Source organism: Chinchilla lanigera, unplaced genomic scaffold, assembly GCF_000276665.1.
Source record: "Chinchilla lanigera isolate Chin_1 unplaced genomic scaffold, ChiLan1.0 scaffold00023, whole genome shotgun sequence".
In the NCBI taxonomy this organism is placed as follows: Eukaryota; Metazoa; Chordata; class Mammalia; order Rodentia; family Chinchillidae; genus Chinchilla; species Chinchilla lanigera.
This window is the reverse complement of record NW_004955424.1, coordinates 2,226,548-2,250,087: the sequence shown is the minus strand read 5'-3', so window position 1 is coordinate 2,250,087 and position 23,540 is coordinate 2,226,548. Positions and strand designations below refer to the sequence as shown.

The window sequence follows — 23,540 nt, the reverse complement described above, 5'->3', positions numbered from 1 at the left end:
CTCCTGCCTCTGGTCACAGACTTGAGCCATTGGGGGCGGGGTGTGACTTGAGATAACCCACTCGATAACAATGAGGTCCACCCCGTTCTTTGTCTGCTTGTCAACTTCTGATTTCCTGATGGATCAGGTAGCCACCATTAGCAGGTAACTGGTGGAGTTTTTTTCACTGCCTCTGTTGTCTGTGTTCATTGTCCACAGAGATAGTAGTGAACAGAGGAAAAAGAAAATTAGAATTGGAAGCTGGGAAGGGTAGGAAGAGAGAATCTGCAGGCCTGGTAAACAAAAGTTGGCTGTAACTCGAGCCAGGATGTGGAAGTGTGACCAAGGACTTGTGACTGGGTGCCGGCTCCCAGCGTTTCCACTGGGGCTGGATGGGCTCTCTCCGATGTTACCAAGGGCGTTAGGTCGGTCTTTTCTGTCTGGCTGTTGTTCCTGAAGAAAAAGGAAGATGATCAGATGGCTCTCTTAAAATTAGTGTTAAGAATGAGAAGGTGAGTTAGGACAATTCCCCCGAAGACGGACTTCCTTCTGATGAAACATTACTAGCTTTTGTTGGAAGCCATCTGTTGGCTGAGGGGAGAGGCACCTTGGGTCTCTGCCTCGTGGCAGAAGTGGAAAGTGATGATGTTTGTAGGGCAGACTGGACTGAGCCCAAGGGTTGGAGCCCAAAGGCAGTAAGTAGTGGCCAGGCCCTGGGAGACTGGGTTTGAGGTGTCAGTCCTCCCCTGCCCCGTGTTTACCTCGCAGCCCGCTGAGATGTGGTCTGAGGTCTGGGGCCACCTGAGCTCCCAGTCCCTTTGGTAGGTGATTATTCAGCACTACCCACCTCAGTGGAACTGCTCCATTTAGGGAGAATTTCTTCTTTATGTTTTGTGGTTCCTTTCCTCATTCCACCACTGGAGCCCCTCAGGGCAAGTTGGTACCCCTGTCCATGTTGGTGGCTCTAAAGGTCTTGGTGCCCCAGGGGGAACTGCTTCTCACATGGGCTGTGAGTGTCTCACTCCCCAACCTCACAAAATAATGGTTCCCTCTGAGTCCCACGTCCTAAAAGAAAATCAGTGGACCCCGGAAGCCTGACTTCTTCCACTGTTGGGGCTGCTATAACAAAGTACTATGGGCTTAGTGGCTTACAAAGGATAGGCATTTACTTGTAACTATTTTTGAAGAATGGGAGTCTAACATTAGAGTACCAGCATGGGGGCTTGTTTAGAGTTCTTTTCCAGCTTGCAGACAGCTGACTTCTCATTGCATCAGAGCCCTGGAGAGAGAGTGAGTCAGCCCTCTGGATCCTCCTTCCACAGACACTGTAGTTACAGCCTACGTAGGGGGGTTCTCCCATCAGGACCTGAAGGGTCCTGCTTCCAGGTACCATTATGTTGGGGATTGGATTTCAGTCTAGAAATTCAGGGTAGGGGCACAAATATTCAGTCTATAGTATGTGACATATATTTTTTTTTAAAAATGTTAAGTGTAAAGTCATGGCCACCATAAAATATTTAAAAAGGAAAAGATCATGATCCAAATAAACCTGATTTTATTTAAGTATTTTCTTTGTGCTTGTCTCGATTAGTCCACATCTTGGATGGTCATAAGTAGAGTTTATGTACAAATTTTTGGTAGTTTTTTCTTTTGCCGTGTGTTTCCTACACAACTGTCGGCATCGTAAGGTGATCGCTCAAGAGCACGTCTTGTCGATGCAGCTGGTATGGGATGGCTGCCTTGTGTTCTGCAGAGTGGAGATAATTTGCTGACCAGTGCCGTGGGCAGAGAGCAGATCAGGGAAGAAAGCACGGCTCCCACCTCTGAGGCGAAGCGGGAGCCTTGGTGGAGGCCGGGAGAGAGCCACACTCTGGGACTTCTGGAGCCCCTCCGTATGTTGGACGTCCAGCTCTTCAGAGAGGAAGGAAATAAGCTTTTGAACCATTTTAATCCTTTTGAGGGAAAAAGCAAACAGTGTCCCTTTTGCACACTTCTCAGAATTTCCTGTGTTTTTACCTGTCACTAGTTGGCTACTGTTTGGGCTTCCTTTCGTGGTGGTAAACAGTTTGTTTTGTTCCGCCATTTCCTTCCCCCTCAGATACCATTACTGATCAATTCTGCCCTTGCCCGAGACGTTCACTCATGGGTCTCTTTCCTTTCATCTGTCTCCCCTCAAGGCACTGTGGAGCCCCTTCTGTGCATACCTAAGGCTCCAGGAAGGGCAGGGGTGGCAGGGAAGGAGGGACAGCTGCACGGGAGACAGGGGCGGGAATCCCAGAGTCTAGGTGCTCTTGCCTTCCTTCCAAGGGGACTCACTTTCTCTAGGTCAGAAATACTGACCTTAAGGTGCCCTCACTACAAAGTTATTTGTCCATTTTATGGAGGGAAAGAGAAGGGCTGCCCATGTTGTTGTCATTTCCAAGGTCTAGTCAAGTCACTAGAATCTGAGGTCAGCGCAGCCTTCACGGAAGCCCAGGCTTGACTGCCATTGCCACCAACCTGTCTGAGCTTTGAGAACCCTGGGGGAAGTTGCAGGTTGTGTCTGGAAACACCGCTGTCTTATATGTCTCAAGTAGGGGTCACTTTCGAAGCTCAGCCGTTGGGCCTCCTGGCCGCAGCTGGTTGGGGGGAGTTGAGTTTGGGTGGGGAGACAGGCTGCAGAGAACAAAGGGGCTGCTAGCGTGAGATAAGAGAAAGCAGCCACCCCTGGACTGAGAAAGAATGGTCCTGCAAGGCCGGGCCGTGACACGCTCATGCACGCTTCGAAGGTGTCATCTCCTCTGGCTTCTTAACTGAAAATGAAGATGATGTTGCCATTACTGCCATGTTGAAATCGGTAGAGCCACTGACCCTGAACCGGAATGACATTGACCCAGGGAGTCAAATTGGGAACACCTGTAGTTTCCTTCCACTTAGTAACAGAACAGGTTCTTGTTTCCCTTGGAATGAAGCACATAGCACAGCCTGATGGTTCTCAAATGCACCAGAGCCGCTGGCAGGGCTGGTTAGTTAGCACACAGTGCGGGGCTCCAACCCATGGGACTTGATTCGGACGTCTTGGTCGGGACCCTGAGAATTTGTGTTTCTAGCAAGTTCTCAGGTGGCGCTGCAGTTTCAAGAGCAGACTTTGAGGACCTCTCTACTAGATCAGCGCTCCAACTCGGGCCTCTGTTCCCAAATAGCCCCTTCCACAATCTTAACAGAGCCCAGAAGTATGGCAGAGAGCCACAGTCTAAAAGGGAATTTCTTTTCTTTGCAGCATGGAGCTGTCCCACAGCTAAGCTGCCCCCTTGTCCCATACACACACCCCTCCTCCCTGAGGCAGAAACCTCCGTTACCTGCCACAGCACAGGGGTTAGATCAGGGCCCGGTGGGCGGCCGGTACCACGAGGGCAGAGCTGGAGCGAGTGCTGGTTTCACTCCTTTGAGCTCGTGGAATTTGATGAGCTAAGCATTTTCCATGGCAAGTGCATAAAAAAAGATTTCTCATCCTTTTTTGAAAGAAATACATCCTTTCTCTTGAGTCGTAACTATTGTTGGATGCTGAGTGAAAAAAGACTATTAACACTCCGCCCTTGAAAACATTTTTCTCTGGGTGACTTTCTCTAGCTCCAGAAGATCTCCTGAGTTAATTTTTAATGGCTTTGTTGGGGGGTGGGGGGAGTCTTGATGTCCTGTGTGGGTGTCACTGCCCACGACATGGCTCAGCAAGGTCCTGGGAACAGCTCCAAGGCTGAGTGGGCCAGAGAGGGAGCCCGGCGCCAGCGGGGGGAGGTGTGAGGCGGCTCCCTTTGTGAGAGGTGGTTAGCTGCGAGGCTGGGGTCTCAGTGCTGAGTCCCCAGGCTTCGAATCTGCAGTGCGCTCTTTCTGGTTAACTTTGGGGCAGTGATGAGCTTGCCAAGGGCCCAGCTGCCTGTTGGGTGTGTCTGCTCGTCTGACCCATGGCCAGCTCAGCCTCATCAGGGCCAGGCCCACTTATTGTGGGCCTTGGAATCCCCCCACAGATTTCTTGTAATTCGCCTCCTGTGGAATCTTCTCGGCCATACTGCCTGTCTGTCTCCTTGGAATCTACCACCCCAGCCGGCTCACAGTGCTGTCCTTGCTTTTCACGTTCTAGTGGCCTCAAAAGTAAGGATTGAGGAAATAATAAGCACTACAGCTGACCTCTCTGGAGTGTTTCTAGGCTCTGTTCCAAGGGTCTGTGTTTACTCTCAGGAATTCTATAGCAGCCCTAGGAGGTAGGTACCTATTACTAGCCCTGTTTTACAGGTAGGGAAACTGAGGTGCCCTGGTGTAGCCCAATTTGCCGAACATCACATAGCCAGCAAATAGCAGCTAGCAGAGTGCCCTAACAGAGGCCAGCCCTCCCTCACCCTCCAGCCCTGGCGGCCGCAGAACTGTGTTGACTGGGACAATCAACGGCTTCTCCGCACTTAACGGGAAGGAGAGAGGCTGGTGGTTTCAGGTTTCCTAGACCTCCACGGCCAGCTGCCCTGTGGGCCTGCCTGGCTTGGCAATTCTTTGGGGGACTAGGGGAGAAAGAGACTTACAAAACAGGGAGGTCATTGAGCACCCGAGAGAGGGCCGCATGCTGGATACAGCGGTGAACTGACCTGCCCATCGTGGCTCCGGGGTGAGGAGGACATGCATTCCTGGATTCCTGGCCCATTTCGGTGTGCAGCCATAAACTAGGTGTAAGTTAGTACCCCAGGGCCTTTAAATCACCCAGGGCAAGGCCCTGTTTTGCAAGGTAGAAGGAGGTCTTGTGTGCACCCCTGTGCTGGGCCAGGGCTTGGGCCTAGCTGCTTGGGACCAGGACAGAAGGGAATGAACAGCTCAGAGCAAAATGAACCTGGGGGACAGAGAGTTTCCATACAGCAGCTTCTGGAGCCAAGGGGAAGCATTGGTTTTTGAGTCTAAATAATCACAGAGAGCAAGAACCTGGCTGGAGCAAAGGGAGGGGAATTCTACTTGGAGGAGAAGGTCTGAGGTCGTACTGTGACCCCGGAGGTGACTGGTCGCAGTCTGTCTGAAGTCTAAGATCGTCGGTCCCTGGGGCGCCTGTGCAGTCTCTCATTGGACATCTTCCAGGAGGCTTATCTGGAGGATGCCTTCCCTAGCACCTCACTCATCGATCCCTAAGCAGGGATCTGGTGGCTGCCAGTTCACGGAGTATTTTGTGTCCGAGGCCAGGAGGAAGGGGAGCGGGAAAATGTGCCAGGCGCAGCCCCCAGCCTCAAGCACCGCGTGTTCCGCTTTGCTTTGTGATGCCCGAGGCTGCACAGGGAGTCTGAAGTGTAGAGCACCAAAGGACACAGGAAAAGGAACAGTCAGTGGATGGGGGACAGCAGGGTGGGTTGGGGACCTTGAGTGGTAAGTACAATTTCAGTGGAGAGGAAGAGGAAAGGTGACAGGGAGAACAAGGCCCTTGGAGCTGAGCTCACCAGTCAGATGGGCAGGTGGTTGTCCAGGCCTCTCACACAGCTTGGGACATGGTTCTGCAGTCACGGCTGCTGACCTGAGGGAGCTGCAGGCTCAGGGTCCCTGACATGCACTCTCCACGAGTTAAGATCTAGATGCAGGCCCTGGATACCCTCAGCTGAAAAACAGTAGGCACCCCGGGCCAGCGCCTGGAGACTGAGGGAGCTGGAATGTGTTAACACCAGCAGCTGGCTGCTATCTGATCCTGGCTCCTGGTGACTTCCGCTTTGCCCATTGTTAACATACCAACCAGACTGCAAACAAGTGACCGAGGTGGGTAGCAGGGGTTCCTGAACCGGCCCTCATAGCCAGGATAGAATAACCCTGGCTCGCTGCATTCCAGCCTTTGATGCCGGGAAAACCCGGGTGGGAAATAGCCATAATGAATAACCTAGATCTGAGGCCGGTGATGATTATTGTTTCTGTCTGGACAGAACTCCCAGAATGGCTTAACAATGCAACCTTACTTCTCACTTACATCACTGTCTGATTAAAAAACCCCCTAAGTCATGGATCGCTGGCCTCCATCTCTGCAGTGGTGGGCCTGAGAATCTACATTGCTAACAGGTCCCAGGTGATGCTGATGCCCTCTGGTCCAGGGAACACACTTTGCTCTAGGGCTTCAAAGTTCCCCATTGGAGAGCACCTGAGTCCAGCCAAGAGATGAGGGGTGAGAGGGTGCAGAGGGCATAAGTTGCCCCATGGCCCCAGTGAACTCTAGGAGAGCCTGAGAAATGTAGTCATCTGGTATACCCAGAGAGACAGCAGCATGGCATTGTCTCTGCCCCTTAAAAAGAGTACCACAGAGCCTGGTTCAACCTGGTCCCCACCTAAAAGACTAGATTTCAAAATGCATTACATATAGATAGGGAAAAAAAAAAATCAACCAAGAGTTTTATTTACTAGTAAGCATGTGTGCCTTTCAAGAGGCAGGCAGGCCAGGAATGGAAGTCATTACTGAATGTATGACTGGTTTTGTTGTATGAGTTTAGTGTCATTTGAGACGCAAGTCCACAAAATAGATGGTCTATAGTATCGTAGTACAGCTGTCTAGCTTAGGCCTAGGGAAGAATGCTGCCACAGTAGTGAAATGATTGCAGACAGTAGACTTTGCTCCCAGTGCTCCCAGTTCCTTCTTGGTTGGTGTCTTCTTTGCCGTTGTTGGCTTGTGACTCTCAGCACCTGTGTAGCTCCACTTGCTTGAATGGCGCAGTGGTGTTTACTCAGTCATAGCCATGGCCATGAGGCATGTCATCTGCTTCAGCCCTGATTTGGGGAAACGCAGTGGAGAAGCAGCAGGTAGCTGTTTATGCCTGTGCCTAGCACAGTGGAGGATGCAGGACAACGTGACTGCAGACCATTTACCATGAACGCATCTTTACTTGCTGATGCAAAAGCAACCCAGATAAAATCAGTGAAGGTTCAGTGAGGACTGCAGATATATTACTGGCCCGTGGTTGAGTTACGGGAGCCCTGCTCAAGGTAGAGCGGCCCAGTAATTCTGAGCTGCTCATCTCACTTCTGGAGCTTCAGGCCCAGCTTGGGGAGCTGCAGTTTCAGTAGGACTTAAGCAAACAGATGATAGACTGAAGGTCCTGGCTTGAAGAAAGGGGAAGACGAAGATGGGGCATGTTGGCCCCTGAGGCTTTTGTAAAAGTGAGCTGTGGTTGTGGAAGAGAGTTGACGTCTTGTGTAGTTCCAGGGGTAGGACAAGGCTTGCAGAAGTTAGACCAAGTGAGGTCTGTTTTTGACTCGGTATGTGCAGGCACCAGGACTCTTGACATAGAGTTTGGCAGATTCTGCGTTAAGGAAATATGTTGAGGGGGGGAAATTGGATGAGGAGAAATGGGAAGTGAGCCTCTAGAAATGTGGAAGGGCCCCTTCTGTGGAGCAGATCTTCAGCCGAGCTTGAAGGCCAGGTAGGATGGGGGTGGACAGGAGGAGGGGTTAGCACTGCACCGACAGGCAGAGGCAGTGTTCCAGGAAGTGGGGCTTGTCTGAGGATTGTGAGATCCTATGGTGAAGGTGACCCAGAGGCAGTTTTAGAATTTGGTGGCTCCTACACAGATTGGGTGCTGGATGGAAATCAGGGGACAAGAGGTAAATGTAGAGCCAGCTCGCAGGACAAAGCTCTGCAGTCCTGTGTTCAAGGGTCTCTGCGAAAGTGATTGTGAAGTTTCTTTGCAACTCCAGCTCAGAGCAGGAAGGGCAGAAGCCAGGCTCCTTACCCGGAGAGCGGGTGGAACAGGACCTTATCAGCGTCCTGCTTCCATGGCCTGCCCTTGTGGTATGCAGCTGTGAAGGTGCAGCCCTTCGCCCTCTTCTTGCAGACGGCACTGTGCTTGACCAGAGAAGGTGGCTCTGTGATGTTCCCTGGCGCAGAGGGGAGAAGGGATGTGGGCAGCTCCCACTTTTCTGCCCTTAAAGGCCCGGTCCTGTGTGCTATTCTACCTGGGCCTGCCATGCCGGAAGCCTGGTCCTCAGTGTACTTATAGCCTCCTGTGGTTGAGTTGCTGCCTGCTGTTGGATTTGGTCCATGAGCTCCTGTTCCAGCCAGGTGGGCTGGGCCTTCATGAGTTCTCCTTTCTCATCCTCCCAGCACCCCTGCAAGGCAAAGCCTCCCAGCATTGATGTACTATTTCAGAAACAGCTTGGAGAGGTTGCAGGTCTGCCCCAAGTCCTCACAGAGAATTTCAGAGTCAGGTTCTACCAGAGTCTTGGTTCTCTTCTGGCTCCACATCTGGAGTACATTCTTCACCATTCAGAATCCCTCATGAAGAATTTTATGTTCCTCAGGAACAGGACTCCGAGACGCCTAAAACACCGGCTACAGGTGAGTGGGCACAGGGAACAGCCAGCAAGGTCATAATAACACCCCGTGCTCTGCACCCACTCTGTACCGGGCCAGCATAGGAACACAGGAACCTGAGCCCAGGAACCAGAAAGGCCGAAAGTTGAAGGAAGATGCCCAGGGTCACAAGGCAGAGCCAGTCTCAAGCAGGTGTCAGGTAACTAAGCCCCTCCACTTGACCATGTGGCAGTCAGGACACCTGGCAGGAGCCCTCTGGCTCTAGAGTGGCCCCAGCTCCAGACGGGGAGCTTGTGGGCCTTCTCAGGGGCTGAGTGATGGTCTCAGGCTGAGGTGTCGCATTGCATGAGGTTGTGGCAGCCCCTGGCCTGGGGTTGAGGTCTCTCAGGAAGCAGCAGCTCGTGGGCTTGGGAGGGATTTTGTGACTAGCTGATAGGAGAGAGTCAGACTGGGAGGCCCCATTGGATGTGTAGACTGTTGGTTGAGGTCCTGCTCGTCTGTACCCTCTGTTGCCGCATTGAACTGGAGGCTTATATCCTCAGGTGGATGCTGAAAGATTTGGGTTCACCTGCCAGCCAGGAGTGAATACAGGGGACTTTTCTGAGGTACTTGTAAGTGTTGAGGCTGCTCCGTGAGCTGCCCAGTGGCTGAGGCTGCTCTGTAAAGTGCTCTGTGAACTGCCATCGGGGGCACCTATGGTGAAGGCTTGCAGAAGTTAGACCAAGTTAGACCAAGTTAGACCAAGTTAGACCATGCAGAGTTGGCACATCCTCTGTGCTCACCGCACCCAGATGGGACAAGCAAGCAATTAAACTTTCATTCTTGTTATTTGTTTTTTCCGTGATATGTAATCCCCATATTATAGGACACAAATAATTGGGAAATAAGATCACCACCACTCCATAGCGCCCATTGTGTCTCCTGAATTAGCATAAATGATAATTTTACTTCTGTGAAGTTTTAGGGTTCAAAGCACTTGTTGATTGGTTGCAAGTTGGTGATTTCCCACTGTGTCTATAACAAGAATGCTCCGTCCTTCACCCATGATGCACAGAGTTACAGCACATCCCAAGAAAGCATTCGCCTGAGTCCTTCATAAAACATCTGTGTAAAACAAATCATAAACCCAGGAAGGAAAATGCTAGGTAAATAATAATTATCTTTTCTATATTATTATCCTGCTTGGAATACAGACTCTTTTATTTCAAGCTAGATTTATACTGTATTAATGAGGAAACACGAACAGCATCTGTGTAAACTCTTCTTTGCATGTGGGATGCCTTTATAAATGTCCGTGTATGCTGGCTGGGTGTAGTTTGGGGAGCACCCTTAACCCCACACCCACAGGGGCTAAACAACGGATTTTGGAAGAACTGACCTTGGTGCTGTCAAGTAGGTAGAACTTGTTAGACTGTCATCTTTTCTTTCTCTAAGTGCTATGCCCTTTCTGTGTCACTTTCTTCCTGAGTCCCTCCTCTCAGCTGCCCACTGGAAAGGACTTGATGCTCAGATTCATCCCAAGATTCATCTCTCTTCCAAGGGAATTTTCTGGACAGTCCCTTCATCCAAAGATATGACTGTCTAATAGTGAAATTTCAGTCATCTGGGACAGACTAGAAGTGGAGATGTTAAGGAAAGAGACTTTCTCGTGTTCTGTAAGTTTCAGACCTCAGACATCTCCACGCGCTCTATGATTCCCCCCCCCCCCCCTTACCGGTAATCGAACTCAAGACCTTGCACTTGCCAGGCAGGCGCTGTGCCGCTGAGCTAAATCCCCAGCCCCACACCCTATGATTTTTGCTAAAAGTTTATAGTTTTACATTTCAGGTGGTTGTGAATAACGTTATAGTTTTATGTTTTATGTTGACCACTTTCAGTTAGTTTTTGTATAACCCGGTTCAAGTTGAAGTTGATTTATTTCCATAGATGTCAAATTGTTCCAGCACTCTTTCTCGAAAAGGCTACCCTTTGCCACTAACTTGTTTTTGCACCTTTATAAACATTGAACTTGGCATATTTGTGTGGGGCACCTTCTGAGTTCTCTATTTTATTCCACTGGTGTATCCCCCTCCCGTCTCTACACTGCCACGATTACTGTAATTTTATAGCAAATAGTGTCATGGGCAAAGAAGTTCCTTTACTCTTAAAAAAAATTTGGGGGGGATCTTCTACAACCTTTCTCATATGTTCACAAAGCACAAGGCTCCTTCCCCATGTTAGTGTTCCTAGCACCTTTATTCAAAGTTGCCATCAACTGGAAATGATACCAATGTTCTTCAGTGGTAAATGGTTGAACAAACTGCTACATCTGTAACACAGACTATAATTTGACCACATTCAACAACATGAGTGGGGCCAGGGATATAGCTCAGTGGCACAGCACCTGCCTGGCAAGCGCAAGGTCCTGAGTTTGATTCCCAGTACCAAAAAAAAAAAAAAAAAATTAAGCAACATGGGTGAACCTCAAGGAAATTGTATTGAGTAAAAAAGCTAATCTCCAAAGGCTACAGGTTGTACTATTCCATTTATATAATATTCTTTGTTGTTGTTGCTGTTGTTAGTTACAGGGTCTTGCTGTGTTTTTCAGGCTGGCCTTGAACGCTTAATCTTGCTGTCTCAGCCTCAAGAGTGTGTGTAGTTGGACTTCCAGGCCTACACCACCATGGCAGGCTGTATAACATTCTTGAAATAAGATTATAGGGAGAAGGAAGAGATTAGTAGTTGCTGGAGGCTAGGCATGGGGGGTGGGGATGGGGATAGGTGCTGCTGTAAGACATTTTGTGGCGATGGTACGATTTAGCATCTCAGTTGTGATGTTGATACAAATCTACACATGTGATGAGGTTACGCAGAGCCACGCACATAGACAAGAGCACTTTTAAAACTGGTGAGCTATCTTAGTAAGCCCTGTGTGCCAGTGTCGCTATCATATTTTTGTTTTTCAATGCAGTGCTGGGGGTTGAACCCAGGCCCTCATGCATGCTGGGCAAGTGCTCTGCAATGTGGTTGTCGTGTGTGCTACAGCCGGTGATGCAAGGCATGGGCCTTGGAAGAGGCTCGGTGGAGGAGGGGGCGTGGGACTTCCTTGTCCGTTTCCTTTCAGTTTCCCAGGACTGTAATTATTTCAGGATAAAATGGTGAAGAAAACACAAAACAACATTACGTTCTGTTTGTGTCCCGCCAACAAGGGCAAACCTGTGAAGACAGGGACTTGTGGCTGTTTTGCAGAAGGAGGGCAGGTAGTTTCATCTGGTGGCACAATATTTTATTTCTTTACAAAAACCTGGACTTGACGCCGATGGGACAGAATGTTAACATTTGTGAATTCAGGATGATGGACCTATTGGTGTTTGTGGTGTGTTTCTCTGAGCTTTTAAAAATCAGCTTGAAAGATTCTATTATTTCGAAAATAATATAATTGTAAATAAAAACAGTAATGAACCCATGTTATCTCGGTCCAAAAATTGGCCAGGGCACTTCATATTTCCTCAGTTCAACTGCTCCTTGGTCACAGACTTCTCCCCGAGACTTACTAACTCTGGGTGGCAAAGCTCAGAATGTAATCCGTCTTTTTTATTATGACAAGCTAATTTAATTTTAATTGCTCATTATCACATTGCATTATGAGGAGGAGCTATCTTTAATTATCTTTTGGGGGGATTGTTTCTGAAGTAATGTGCTCTCTGGAGCTGAGAGTCGTCCTTCCCTGGTAGTCACCTGACTGTGAACTTAAAATATTTGTGTGCAACAGTGTAAATAGATGTCCCTGCTCCTCTCCTGTAAGCGCTGGAGCCTGCCCTTCCCCCTGAAGCAATTAAAAGAATTCCAGGTGGGTGGTTCTCCTCCCCCACCCCCCCATCTTGCTAAAAATACAAATGTCGTTTCAGGGATTTTCTTTTCTTCTTCTTTTTTTAATTTCTTCCTCCTCCTTCTTCCTAGAATATACCAAGTGAGTGGCCCAAGAATGGGACAGGGTCTCTCCAGCCCTCATTTAAATATTGGCCATGCCCTTTTGAGATCATTTTTCTTGGTGACATGTTAAACAATCTCAGGTCAGCCGCAGTCCTCAAAGGTCACCGTGGGTGTCAGGAATGCAGCTCACACATGGCAGAGATGGGCACCGGGAGGCGCCCTTCGGCGCCTTTGGCCAGCTCCTCATCTTGCTAGGAGAGGACTTCAGTGGTTTGTCTGTTGGACGTACATTTGTGAGCATAGCCTTCTTGGCTTCTCCAGGGATGCCCACCCTCTGCTGGGGCACGGTGGCCCTCCATACTGGCAGCCAGAGGACTGAACGCAGAGAGGTCTTCATGCTGGTCTTTGTGGTCAGATGCTTTCCCTTCCCGTGGGCAAACCCAGGCTGCAGCCCTCCCGGCTGCCCAGTGGCTTTTGTGTGTGTGCGGCTTTCAGCTCCTGTCCGTCAGGCTGAATGGGACCATTCATGGGCATTCATGCGCCTCCGGACCCGGCTGCCTGGACACAATCAGCTGAGAGGGACGCTGCGGGCCCCGCACATGAGAATGCGCCTGCTCCGCCTGCCTCTGGGAGCCGCTGATTGTTCCGAGGAGCCCAGAGTCCAGAGCGAGCCCAGAGGGGTGACATTGGACAGCCATATGGGGTTCATTCATTCTGGATTTGGGGACACCTTGCAGTTGGGGAGGGATGAGCAAGAGCAGGCCTGGTGGAGCTTATCTTTGGCTCTGACCTTCATCCTTTACCCCTGCTAAGAATAGAGATCTTGTCTTTTATCTTTATGGGCTGCGTACCTAAGGCACTCGCTAACTGTTTGTTGAACGAGCGAACTAAATCACTGTTGCTTCCCCTAGCCCCAAGGTGCACCCGATGCACTTTCTGTCCTGCTCCTTGGGGTGCGGCCAACCTACTGGAGAGGCTGAGATCACGTCAAGGACAGTAGAACTTGAGGCTAGAGGGACAAAGGACATTTTCAGGGTGGGAAGTAGCCATAGAGAAGGGTCCTTTGGTGGCCATAGATCTGTGTCTGGTGTTTGAGAAGTTTTGTAAGGAGCCCCAGGCCTCTGGAGTCCACAGCAAGAGGCTGCGCCGGGCGCATTTGGCTGTTGGTAGATGTGGATTTGGGGCTACGGACTTAGTTGACTCCCAGAAGTTTATACCGTTCGGCAACTAGCACCCTTGAGACCCCTGGCCTTCGCTTCAGCTTGTGTTCCTGCTGTGGGTCAGGTATTCTGGGACCATGCCTGGGACACGGGGGCAGTGAACCATGCAAGCCAAGATGCCAAGGAGCCTTTGGGTCCTCTAGCTTTACAGAATTGTGTTTGATGATCAAAGCAGCTGCAGTCACAGCAGTAGCAGGAGAAATACCAGAATCTTGTGTTTATTGGGAACTTACCAGGCTAAGTCCTTTGTACCTAATGCTCCGTGTGACTTGGGCTGCAATACACACATGTATACATACCTGTAAAATACATCCGCTAATGCAGGAAGCATTGGAAGGTGGGAAAGATTTTTATTCCCCTTTACAGATACAATACCTGAGTCTCAGAAGTACAAAGTGGCCTCCCAAGGTGAGTTCCATGGTAACAGGGGGTTGGGCTTGTAGCAGTGGAAGAAAAAGATGCTTCAAGCAATAGACCATTTCTTTGTAATTTTTCCATCCATTTGAAGGGTTAGGAAAAAAGGAAGAAGCTGGACATGGTGGCACACCCCTACAGTTTCACCACTTGGGAAGCTGTATCAGGAGGAACACCATGAGTTCAAGGTCAGCCTGGGCTACACAGCAAGACCCTGTCTCAAACAAACAAAAAACAAAAAGGAAGAAAAGAAAACACATCTTTATGAGGACCACAGTGGACATCTTTTTTTTTGGGGGGGGTTGTTTTTTTTTTCCCGTACCGGGAATCAAACTCACGACCTTGGCGCTTGCCAGGCAGGTGCTGTGCCGCTGAACTAAACCCCAGCCCCCACAGTAGACATCTTAAAGAAATCTTTTTCAGACTCTTTTTTTTTCCCCTCCTCCGGTACCTGGAATCAAACTCACGACCTTCCGCTTGGCGGACAGGCGCTGTGCTGCTGAGCTAAATCCCCAGCCCTTAAAGAAATCTTTAAGAGACTCCTGATTTAGTTGAGGAAATGAAACACACTGCGAAGAAACACTTTCCAAATTGCCAACAGCTGAAATGAGGGCACCTGCACTGGGGACCGGAAGGGAAAAGCTATGGGATGTGGGTCTGCTTAGCACGACCCTGGTTTCAGCCCATCAGCTTCTCCTGGAAGGGACAGGCCCTGTCAGGTCTCACAGACCTGGGTCCTGTGCCACCTCAGCCGGGGCCGGCCCCTGGGCTGGGCTCCTCTGCTGTGACGCGATCGCACCCCCTGCAGAGTCAGCGTGGGCATGCGCCGGGCGCTCACTGTTCTGCTTCAAGCATGGAAACACCGGCTTCTTCTTTAGGGGTGGCCAGCTCCCGATAGTCTGCTTCACATCCAGGTCCAAAAGGGAAGAGACAAAAATTCAACTCCAGGCTAAAGAGAAGCAGTTTTGCAGATGGAAAGTGGCGCAGTTTGGTTTTCACCGTGGTCCGGAGTCCGGCGCTTCTCTGCTTAGGACACTCTGTGCTGCGTGTGAGCGGGGCGTCCCAGCTGTATGGCCTGTGTTGCATCTGGGTGCAGCCTCCGTGGGCCAGGGATTGGCTGTTTCTAGTTGGAGCTTTGCCCCCTACACACCCAGGGGCCCTGTTTCAGCCAAGAGAGACTCCTCATGGTGCACAGGACACTGCAAATTCCTGCCTTTTCATTCCTACGCCGAGTTACACCCTGGGGAAACCTGGAAACCACGTAGCCCCTCAAGTTCACTCCTGCCATCTGAGCACAGGGCTTGGATGAGTTGGTTTGTGTAAGACACAGACCTCTGACCGATGGAATTCTGTAAGCATCGATAAGATTAGTGTCTTACTTTTTCTATTGAATGAGTTATATCCATACCTGGGAGCAGTTAAGGTTTCTCTGGTAGCTGTGACCCCACGGGCTGATCACCTTCCATCCATAGAGCCCTTGGGTTAAGAGGCCCATGGCTTCTTTGTCGTTTTATCCTCATGGGTGATGCGCTTGGAGCCCAGAGAGTTAGGTATGTACCTTGCCCAGCCTGGATACGGCAGTGAATCTGCAGGTGCAGGGACTGACTGGTTCGGTCTAAGTGGTACTCAATCTGGATGCCTCCTGAGCTGTAGTTTATTTTTTGTCTCCCCCACCCCCCTTTGCTCTAAAGGACACGATTACAGAAACTGGCAACATCTGAATAAAGGCCATAGATTGTAATATAGTATTGTGTCAATGTTAGTTTCCTGATCCGGTGATTAACCTGGTATTTGAGAGAATGTTTTTTTTAAGGAAATGCACACTGAAGAGCTAAAGGACATCCCAAGTGCATCTTACTCTCCAGAGGGACAGAGAAAAACTCCGCACGCACGTGTGTGTGTGTGTGTGTGTGTGTGTGTGTGTGTGTGTGTGAATTAACTATTAACATTTCAGGGTGTTTCGGTGAAAGGTATAGGGAAGTTCATTTTACTATTGCAGCTTTTCTGTAAGTCTGAATGTTTTTCAGAATTAAAAAGAAATCCCCTATGTGCCAGGAGGGCCCTTGTGTGTGAGAGCGGGGTTGTAGGTCGAGTGAGAAGATGGCGGGAGGAGGAGAACCCAGCATGGGGCCCCTCGAGCGGTGGGATGAAGGTATCTGCATTCGGACAGGAGAGCGAATAAGCTGAGGGAGAGAGGTCCTTCTGGCAAGGGCCTCCCTACAGCACCAGAGGGACTACCTGTGGGAGACCACGGCCAGCCAAGAGAAGCGGAGAAACCAAGGCTACCTAGAGAGACAGCTCTGACTTTGATCCTGGAGAATGAAAACTACAGTGTCGGTGACTCAGGCAGGGTGGATGGACAGAGGACCCTGTGGGTGTGGCAGGGATCCCGTGTCAAGCCGGCCATGTGGAAGGATGCTGTGTCGAAGTTGTGCTCCTTGCTGCTCCCCCTGAGCCAAGGGTAAATAGCTGTCGTGATTTAAGCAGCAGGTATTGTGCACCCCATCACAGCAGACTCCCGGAAAGAGGGTTAGCTATAGGAGACTAGGGAGGAAAACCCTGGCGTGAAATTTGGAGCTAGTTTCTGTCCAGTCCTTTGGACGTGGCAACAAAAACCTGCCCCAGCTGCTGTGGCATCTCTGTTCCAGTGGCCTTTGGTTTACAAGCTTCTGGTTCAAGTCTAATTGCCGCCAAAGTACTGCTTTGTCTAAAAGTAATACATGTTTTTTGGGGGGCGTTGGTGGTACTAGGACCTGAACCCAGAGCTTATAGCCACAGCCCTTTTTATTTTGAGACAGGGTCTAATTTGCCCTGGCTGGGCTTGCACTTGTGATCCTTCTGCCTCAGCATCCCAGAGTGCTGGGGTTACAAGCCTGCACCACCACATCCTGCTGTGTGAACCGTTCTTACTGTAAAAGAGTCACAGCAAACGGAACACATTAGAAGCCTCTTTCGGCTTTGCTCATCCCACCCCCATGGTAACAGGGGGGGATAGTTCATCTCCTTACAGTCCTTTTCCACAGTGGCTGGGACTGTGGGCTGTGGAGCTTTGTCACCTTCCAGCTTTGTCACCTTGAGCGGATTATATACTCTTTTCTACACCTCTATTGTCTCCTCTGTACAGTGACAGTCATAACAGTCTATAATCCCAGCACTTGAGAGGCTGAGGCAAGAGGATCGCTTTGAGTTTGAGGCCAGCCTGGGCTACAAAGTGAGCTTGAGGCTAGCCTGAACTACACAGTGAGATCCTGTCTCAAAAAGACAAAAAACCAGTCTAGACCTTATGGGGTGGTTGTGAAGACAACTACGAAACTCTACCCTCGAACAGCACCTGCACTATAAGTGCTCAGGAAACCTTGGCTTCCCCATCTATCAGCATATAAGGTCCTATTTTCTTTCCTAAAAATAACACAGAAAGGCCAGGCTTGGTGGTGCCTACATTGGATCCAGCTACTTCGGATGCTCAGGCAGAAGGATCACAAATTCAAGTCAGCCCGGGCTACGTCGTGAGACCCTCTCTCAAAAAGAAAAGGTTGACAGTGTAACTCAGTGAATCCTACTCTGCATATTTTGATCAGTAAGGCCTTAGCTGCAGATAACCTGTATCAGATGGCTTGAGATCAGCACAAAAGGGCCTTCTCTACAGACCCGGAGGTGTTCCCGGACATAGTAGGCACTCCATCCCGATAAATGGATGGGAAGAAAGCGCGAACCTGTGCTGGCGCGCAGTGAGAGGCCGGCGAGGGACGCTCTCTTCTGAGAGCTGGAGAACAGAGGAGTGGCCTGCTCCAGGGGCGGGTGAGGAGCCTGGATCCACTGCGTGTGAGCTTGCTGAGAGTCGGGGTTCCCTTCTGAAGACACATGTGAGAATTAGGGTGCTCACTGGAGTGTACAACCTGGCTGCACGCCACAGTCACCAGCAAGACCACGAAAGCTGGTGTGTGTCCCACCCCCACCCCACCCCCAGCCCAGGCTTTACAGGGTAGGACTCAGGGGCCAGCACCAGGGGCCGGAGGGCAGGGCTGCAGGAGCTGGTGCTGTCCTGGCATGCATGAGCTGCTCTGAGTCAGACCCAGGAGTCCTGCAACGTCGTCAGGTGATTTCAGACTCTCCACTGTGGGTCTAGTGCTTTGGGGGTTTCTCAAACATGGGAGTTGATTTTTGAAAAATCCTATTCTCAACATTTAAAAATAGGAAACAAAAATAAAACATGCCAATTAAGGGGCCTGCATGTCAACAGACTGGAGACCCCTGGTGTAGGCACTGGCCCCGCGGGTCTCACGCTGAGGCCTAATGCCCCCTGCCACTCTGCCCCCATCGGAATTTCTTGTCTGTGTGGTGGTTAGGCAGCTTGTAGCCCAGCACCAGTTCTGTTCAGCATTCAAGCACACGGCTGTCTCCTCTCGTGGCATGTCCTGCGCTCACACCTGGCCCTCTGGGCTTGCTCAGAGTGCCCCTGTGCTCGTCATGTGCTTTTTACAAGCTTTGGGTGCAGCCGCCTGCACTGTTGCTCACGGTGGGGAAAGAGCAGTGTTGGGCAGCCTCAGGAAGGCAGTGTTGCCGCCACTGGTTCCAGGGCTGGGGCCTGGGCATGACTCCTGTGTGCCCAGCGGCGAGACCCTGGGCATGTCACCCCGCCTCTCTGTGCATCATCTCATCTCTCGGAGGAGGGTGACAACAAATAAGTACAGGCAAAACGCTTAGAATAGTATCTGGCAAATAATTTCCATGGGAGAGTTTTCTGTCGTTCTTTCTAGTAATGTAATTTTAGTGGTTCTATCCTGAAGCAAAACATTTCTACCACTCTCTCAACCCTTAGATCAGTTAGATCAGTTAAACAAATGCATTTTTTTTTTCTGAGACAGGGTCTCACTATGTAGTCCAGGCTGGCCTCAAACTCACACTGATCCTCCTGCCTCAGTCTCCCAAGTGCTGGGATTACAGGTGTGTATTGACATGCCCACCTAAACAAATGCATTCTTGATGGGAGAAGCTCACTATGACAAGGGTACACGGCCTCCAGAGGGCCACCGTAGCCACTGGACACACTATCTGTGGTGCTGAGACTTGGTGGCAGTGGTAGGAAGCCCACAAATAGTACTGAAAGGAAGGCCACTGAACACCGATGTAACTAGAGACCACCCTAAGATCCAGGAGCAGTCTACTGAAAATCTGTTGGCATTAGCTGCCATTTCTCTGTGGAAATCAAGATTTTTTTTTTTAGATCCCTGTGGAAGACAAAACTCTAAAATGGCCCTAAATGGTATGGCTGACATAAAACAACTCTAAGCCATAGCAAAGGCTCCCTGCAGCAGAATAGCTTCTTTCTTCACAGTGATTTATCTGATTTTTATGTTGGGGATTTGGGTGAGATTTTGCTCCTAAAACTTTTCCTTGCCTGTGAGTGTGAGCAGCCTCCTGGCTGTGCATAGTGACCAGCCCTGGAACCCCATCTGGCCAGGTGACAGATAGATAGCAAGCCAGGGTCACAGGGGAGCCAGTAAGGCCAGGGTGTCACTCGCCCTGCCGTGTATAGGCGGCTGCTCCTCAGGCTGAGCTGAGCTGAGCTGGGCTGAGCTGAGCTGAGTGGGGGCTGGAGCCCAGAGCCGAAGGAGGAAGGGGCGGAGCTGGCAGGGTGGAGCAGGGTGCAGTGGTCCTGCGCTGTGCACGGCTGTGTGCGGGACCCCTTAGAAAGGGTCGGGACCCGTGCTCCCCGCCAGCAAAGACAAAGGCCTTCTTTATTGCTGTGCAGGCGGCCCAGGGACTGAATCCCTCAGATGGCCGGCAAGCTTGAAACCAAATCAAGTTGACCAACAAACTTAGCTTACAGTCACGTGGCATCTCCGCTACTCCTGAATTTCCTGTTTGGGATTTTATTAGCTTTCAGTGAAAGGCAACATTGTGAAGAAACTCAGATTAGAATTCAACTTATAAAACAGCTGAGTAAGTGAGAAAGTGGGATGGAGGAGCCGGGGAACTGCCTCGAAAATCGCTGAGCGATTACTCAACAAAATGAGAACCCCAGCCCCACTGTCTGTGTTTTGGAGCCGGGGAGTAGGGCAAGGAGCAAAGAGCAGGAGGCCAGCAGAAGTGGCAGTGGCGTCCTGGGTCCTGGTCTCAGGGGCCTACAGGGTTACTGATCTGGGGAGAATTTCCCACAGTCGGGAGCTGGTGTGGGGCCCTGTAAACAGACTAATGAACAGCCCACACTGGCTGGGACTGCCAACTGGAATCGGCTTTGGGGTTCAGGAATGAGTGGGAACCTAATGCAAGTGTGATGTGGTTTCATGAGCTAAGGGGAAAACCATGAAAGGGAGATGAGCAGGCGTCCGGATAAGTGAGGAGGTGACGAACCTCACCTTTCCGGAACTGTAAAGAAAATGGGCAGGGCTTTGCGGGGGTGAGGTGGGGACACAGGGAAAAAAGATCCATTCTACCAAATCACAAGGTGGACTTGCGAGCTCACAGTTTGCCCCAGCTCTGAGGCCACCGCACTTCCTGTCTGTTCTGCCAACGCCAGGGCACTGAGGGTGTTCCCAGTGCGCCTGACTCTTCCAGTTGGAATCATGGAAAAAAAACTCAGTTAGCTTCCCAAGGATGGGCCTGTAATCCAATTCCTTCCCAGCTGGGCCTGGTGGCCTCGGTATGCATCTTAGCCATTTTGTTCCGTGGATTCTCATCTATGAAATGGCAATCCACTGATCTTAAAAAAAAAAAGTGGAAGAGACAATAAAATAAAATCCGAATTTTCCTGAATTCTAATTCCCAGAAACAGGGAGCCGTTGAGAATTTTGTCCGTCTCATGTTTATGAGAAAGGATAAAATTGCAGATATCTAAACCAGCACCAGGGACTCCTTACAGCGCTTGGATTCTAGGGCACCAGTCCTTGGTGTGGCTGCACATTAGCATCAGCGGGGTGCTTCTGAAAAACACCAGTCCCCGAACTCCACCCTAGAGCAATTAAACCCTAAGCTCTGGGAAGGAAGGCCAGGCAGCTGTGTATTTTTAAAAGCTCCCCGAGTGGTTCTAATGGGCAGCCAGGGGTGGGAAGCATTGTTTGGGATCAACTAGTTGGATTTGAAGATTTAGGCTTATTTCCAGATAGGTTATGCAAGATCATTTTTTTTTCCTTTATTTCTTAATGAGTATTGATTTTATCGAGATAAAGTCACATACCATAAAATTCACCCCTCTATTAAAGTGTGTGATTGTGTGGTTTCAGTGTATTCACAGAGTTGTGTAACTCTCACCACTAATTCCAGAGCATTTTCATTATCCTGTGAAGAAACCCATAGCCATTAGCAGTCACTCCCCTTTATCTCCTTCCTCCAACCACAAATCAACTTTCTGTCTCTGTGGAGTTGCCTTTCTGGACATTTTGCCTAAATGGAATCACGCAACATATGGCCTTTTGTGACTGGCTTCTTTCCCTTAGCAATAATGGTTTCAAGTATAGTGTGAAGCAGTATTCATTCTTTTTTGTGGCTGGATAATACTGCATTGTGTGTATACCACATTTTGTTTATCCATTTATTAGTTGATAGATATTTGGATTGCTTCTGCTTTTTGGCTACTGTGAGCGATACTGCTATGAACATTCACCTGCAAGTTTTGTGTCCACATGTCGCTTGAGTTAGTTTGAAGATTTACCTTGAGGGGGGATTGCTGTGTCATAGAGTAACTCTGTATTTGATCAGGTGAGGGATTGCCATTCTGTTTTCCAAAAGAGAAGCCTTTCTTTTTCCATCATCAGCACAGTGTGTGAGGGTTCCGGTTGCACTGCTTCTTTGTCCACACTTGTTACTGTCTGTCCCTTTGCTTATGTGTCTCCCAGTGAATGTGGAGCAGTGTGTTATTGTAGTTTGGTTTGCATTTCCCTGTTAGCCAATGATGTTAAACACTTTTTTATGTGCTTATGAGCCATTGGTATATCTTTTTTTGTGTGCAAAACATGCTGCTTTGTTTATTAAACTTTTAAAAATGTCATTAGTACTTGTTTGTAATACATAAAGATTACATTCATCTTGGGGAGTTGGTATATGTGCGTAACACATGTTAATTCTTTTTTAACCCCCCTCCATTTGTAAAGCGGTATATCCTCTTTAAGGGAAATGTGTTTCAGGTCTTTTGACTGTTCAAAATTGGGTTATCTTTTATTGCTGAGTTAGAGTTTTTCATGTATTCTGAACACTAGCTTGTTACCAGAGATATGATTTACAAATATTGTTTCTCATTCTATGGTTTTTTTTCTGTTGTTTGTTTGTTTATTTATTTATTTATTTTTTTAGGTACTGGGAATTGGACTCAGGACCTTGTGCTTGCCAGGCAAGCACTTATGCCACTGAGCTATTTCCCCAGCCCTTATTTATTTATTTTTTGAGTGTGTCCTTTGAAGCATGGAATATTTTATTTTGATGAGATCCAACTTATCTACTTCATGTGTTCTCATTTGTATATCAGGTATCATATCTAAAAAACCATTGCAAAACCCTAGGTCATGAAAACTTACACCTGTGGTTACCTCTAAGTTACAATTTCAGCTCTTACGTTTAGATCTTTCTCAACTTTGCGTTCATTTTTATATGTAATCTGAGGCTGTTTCATCACCCCAAAAGGGTGGAATCCAATTTATTCTGTGCAGAGCAACGTGGTAATGTTAGAGCATTAGAGCAGCACTCAGCAACAAGGAGCTCCTGCCCTACATTGCAGTGGTGAGAACTTTAGGTAGCGTGAGGTTTCTTTTTTTTTTCCCCCCGGTACTGGGAATCGAACTCATGACCTTGCACCTGCTGGGCAGGTGCTGTGCTGCTGAGCTAAATCCCCAGCCCCAAGCTAAATCGCCGGTCCCATGAGGTTTCAACTAAGGGGAAAGCAATGTGGCTGTAAGGTTAGGGGAGCCTGAAGTGTCTCCTGACACTTATGAAAAGGTATAGTGCACTGTCTGTGATTCTCATAGCATTTCTAACATTTGAAAGCTAAAAAATTACAGGCACACGCCTGTAATCCCAGCACTCAGGAAGCTGAGGCAAGAGGATTGCAGTAAGTTCGAGGTCAGCCTGGACTATATAAGCGAGTTCAAGGTCAGCCTGCACTGCATAGTGAAACCCTGTCTCAGAGAGAAAAAAAAAAAAAAAACCAAAAAAGCTAGAACTTATCTCTGAGGTCTTAGATGTAGCTTAACACCACATTAAACTGACATGTCCAGAACTGCGTAGCCTACCATAACTGAAATGTCAACTGAAGCCATTTTCTTCTTTCTCCCCCTGTTCTGCCCCTCTGCCCTGTGCCTTCCTTCTTCTATACTGGGGATTGAACCCAGGGCTTTATGTGTGCTATGCTAGCATTGTAGTGTTGAGTTATATCCCCAACCTTTTTGCTCTTTTAAATTTTGAGACACGGTCTCAATAAGTTGCCCAGCCTGACCTTGAATTTGAAGTGACCCTCCTGCCTCAGTCTCCTAAGTAGCAAGGACTGTAGGTGTGCACCAACATGTCTGCTAATTTTTTTTTTTTGGTTTTTTTGGTTTTTCTCCGGTACCGGGAACCGAACTCACGACCTTGCGCTTGCCAGTAATATTTTTAAATGTTTTAATTCTTGGGTAGAAAGATGGCCAAGGAATAACTGAAGTACAAATTCAGATTATGAATACATCAGGCTCAAAATTAAATGGAAAGTGTACTTCATGAGAGAAAGTAAAGCTAAGCATGGTGGTGCGAGCCTGTAA

At 49.2% G+C, this 23,540-nt stretch overlaps 1 protein-coding gene across 1 annotated transcript in view; it reads left to right on the top strand.

Moving 5' to 3' along the window:
* Window positions 1–23,540, top strand: part of Tcf7l1 (transcription factor 7-like 1 (T-cell specific, HMG-box)) — a gene marked incomplete at its 5' end in the record, with an annotated part of 146,608 nt that overhangs the window by 36,096 nt on the left and 86,972 nt on the right.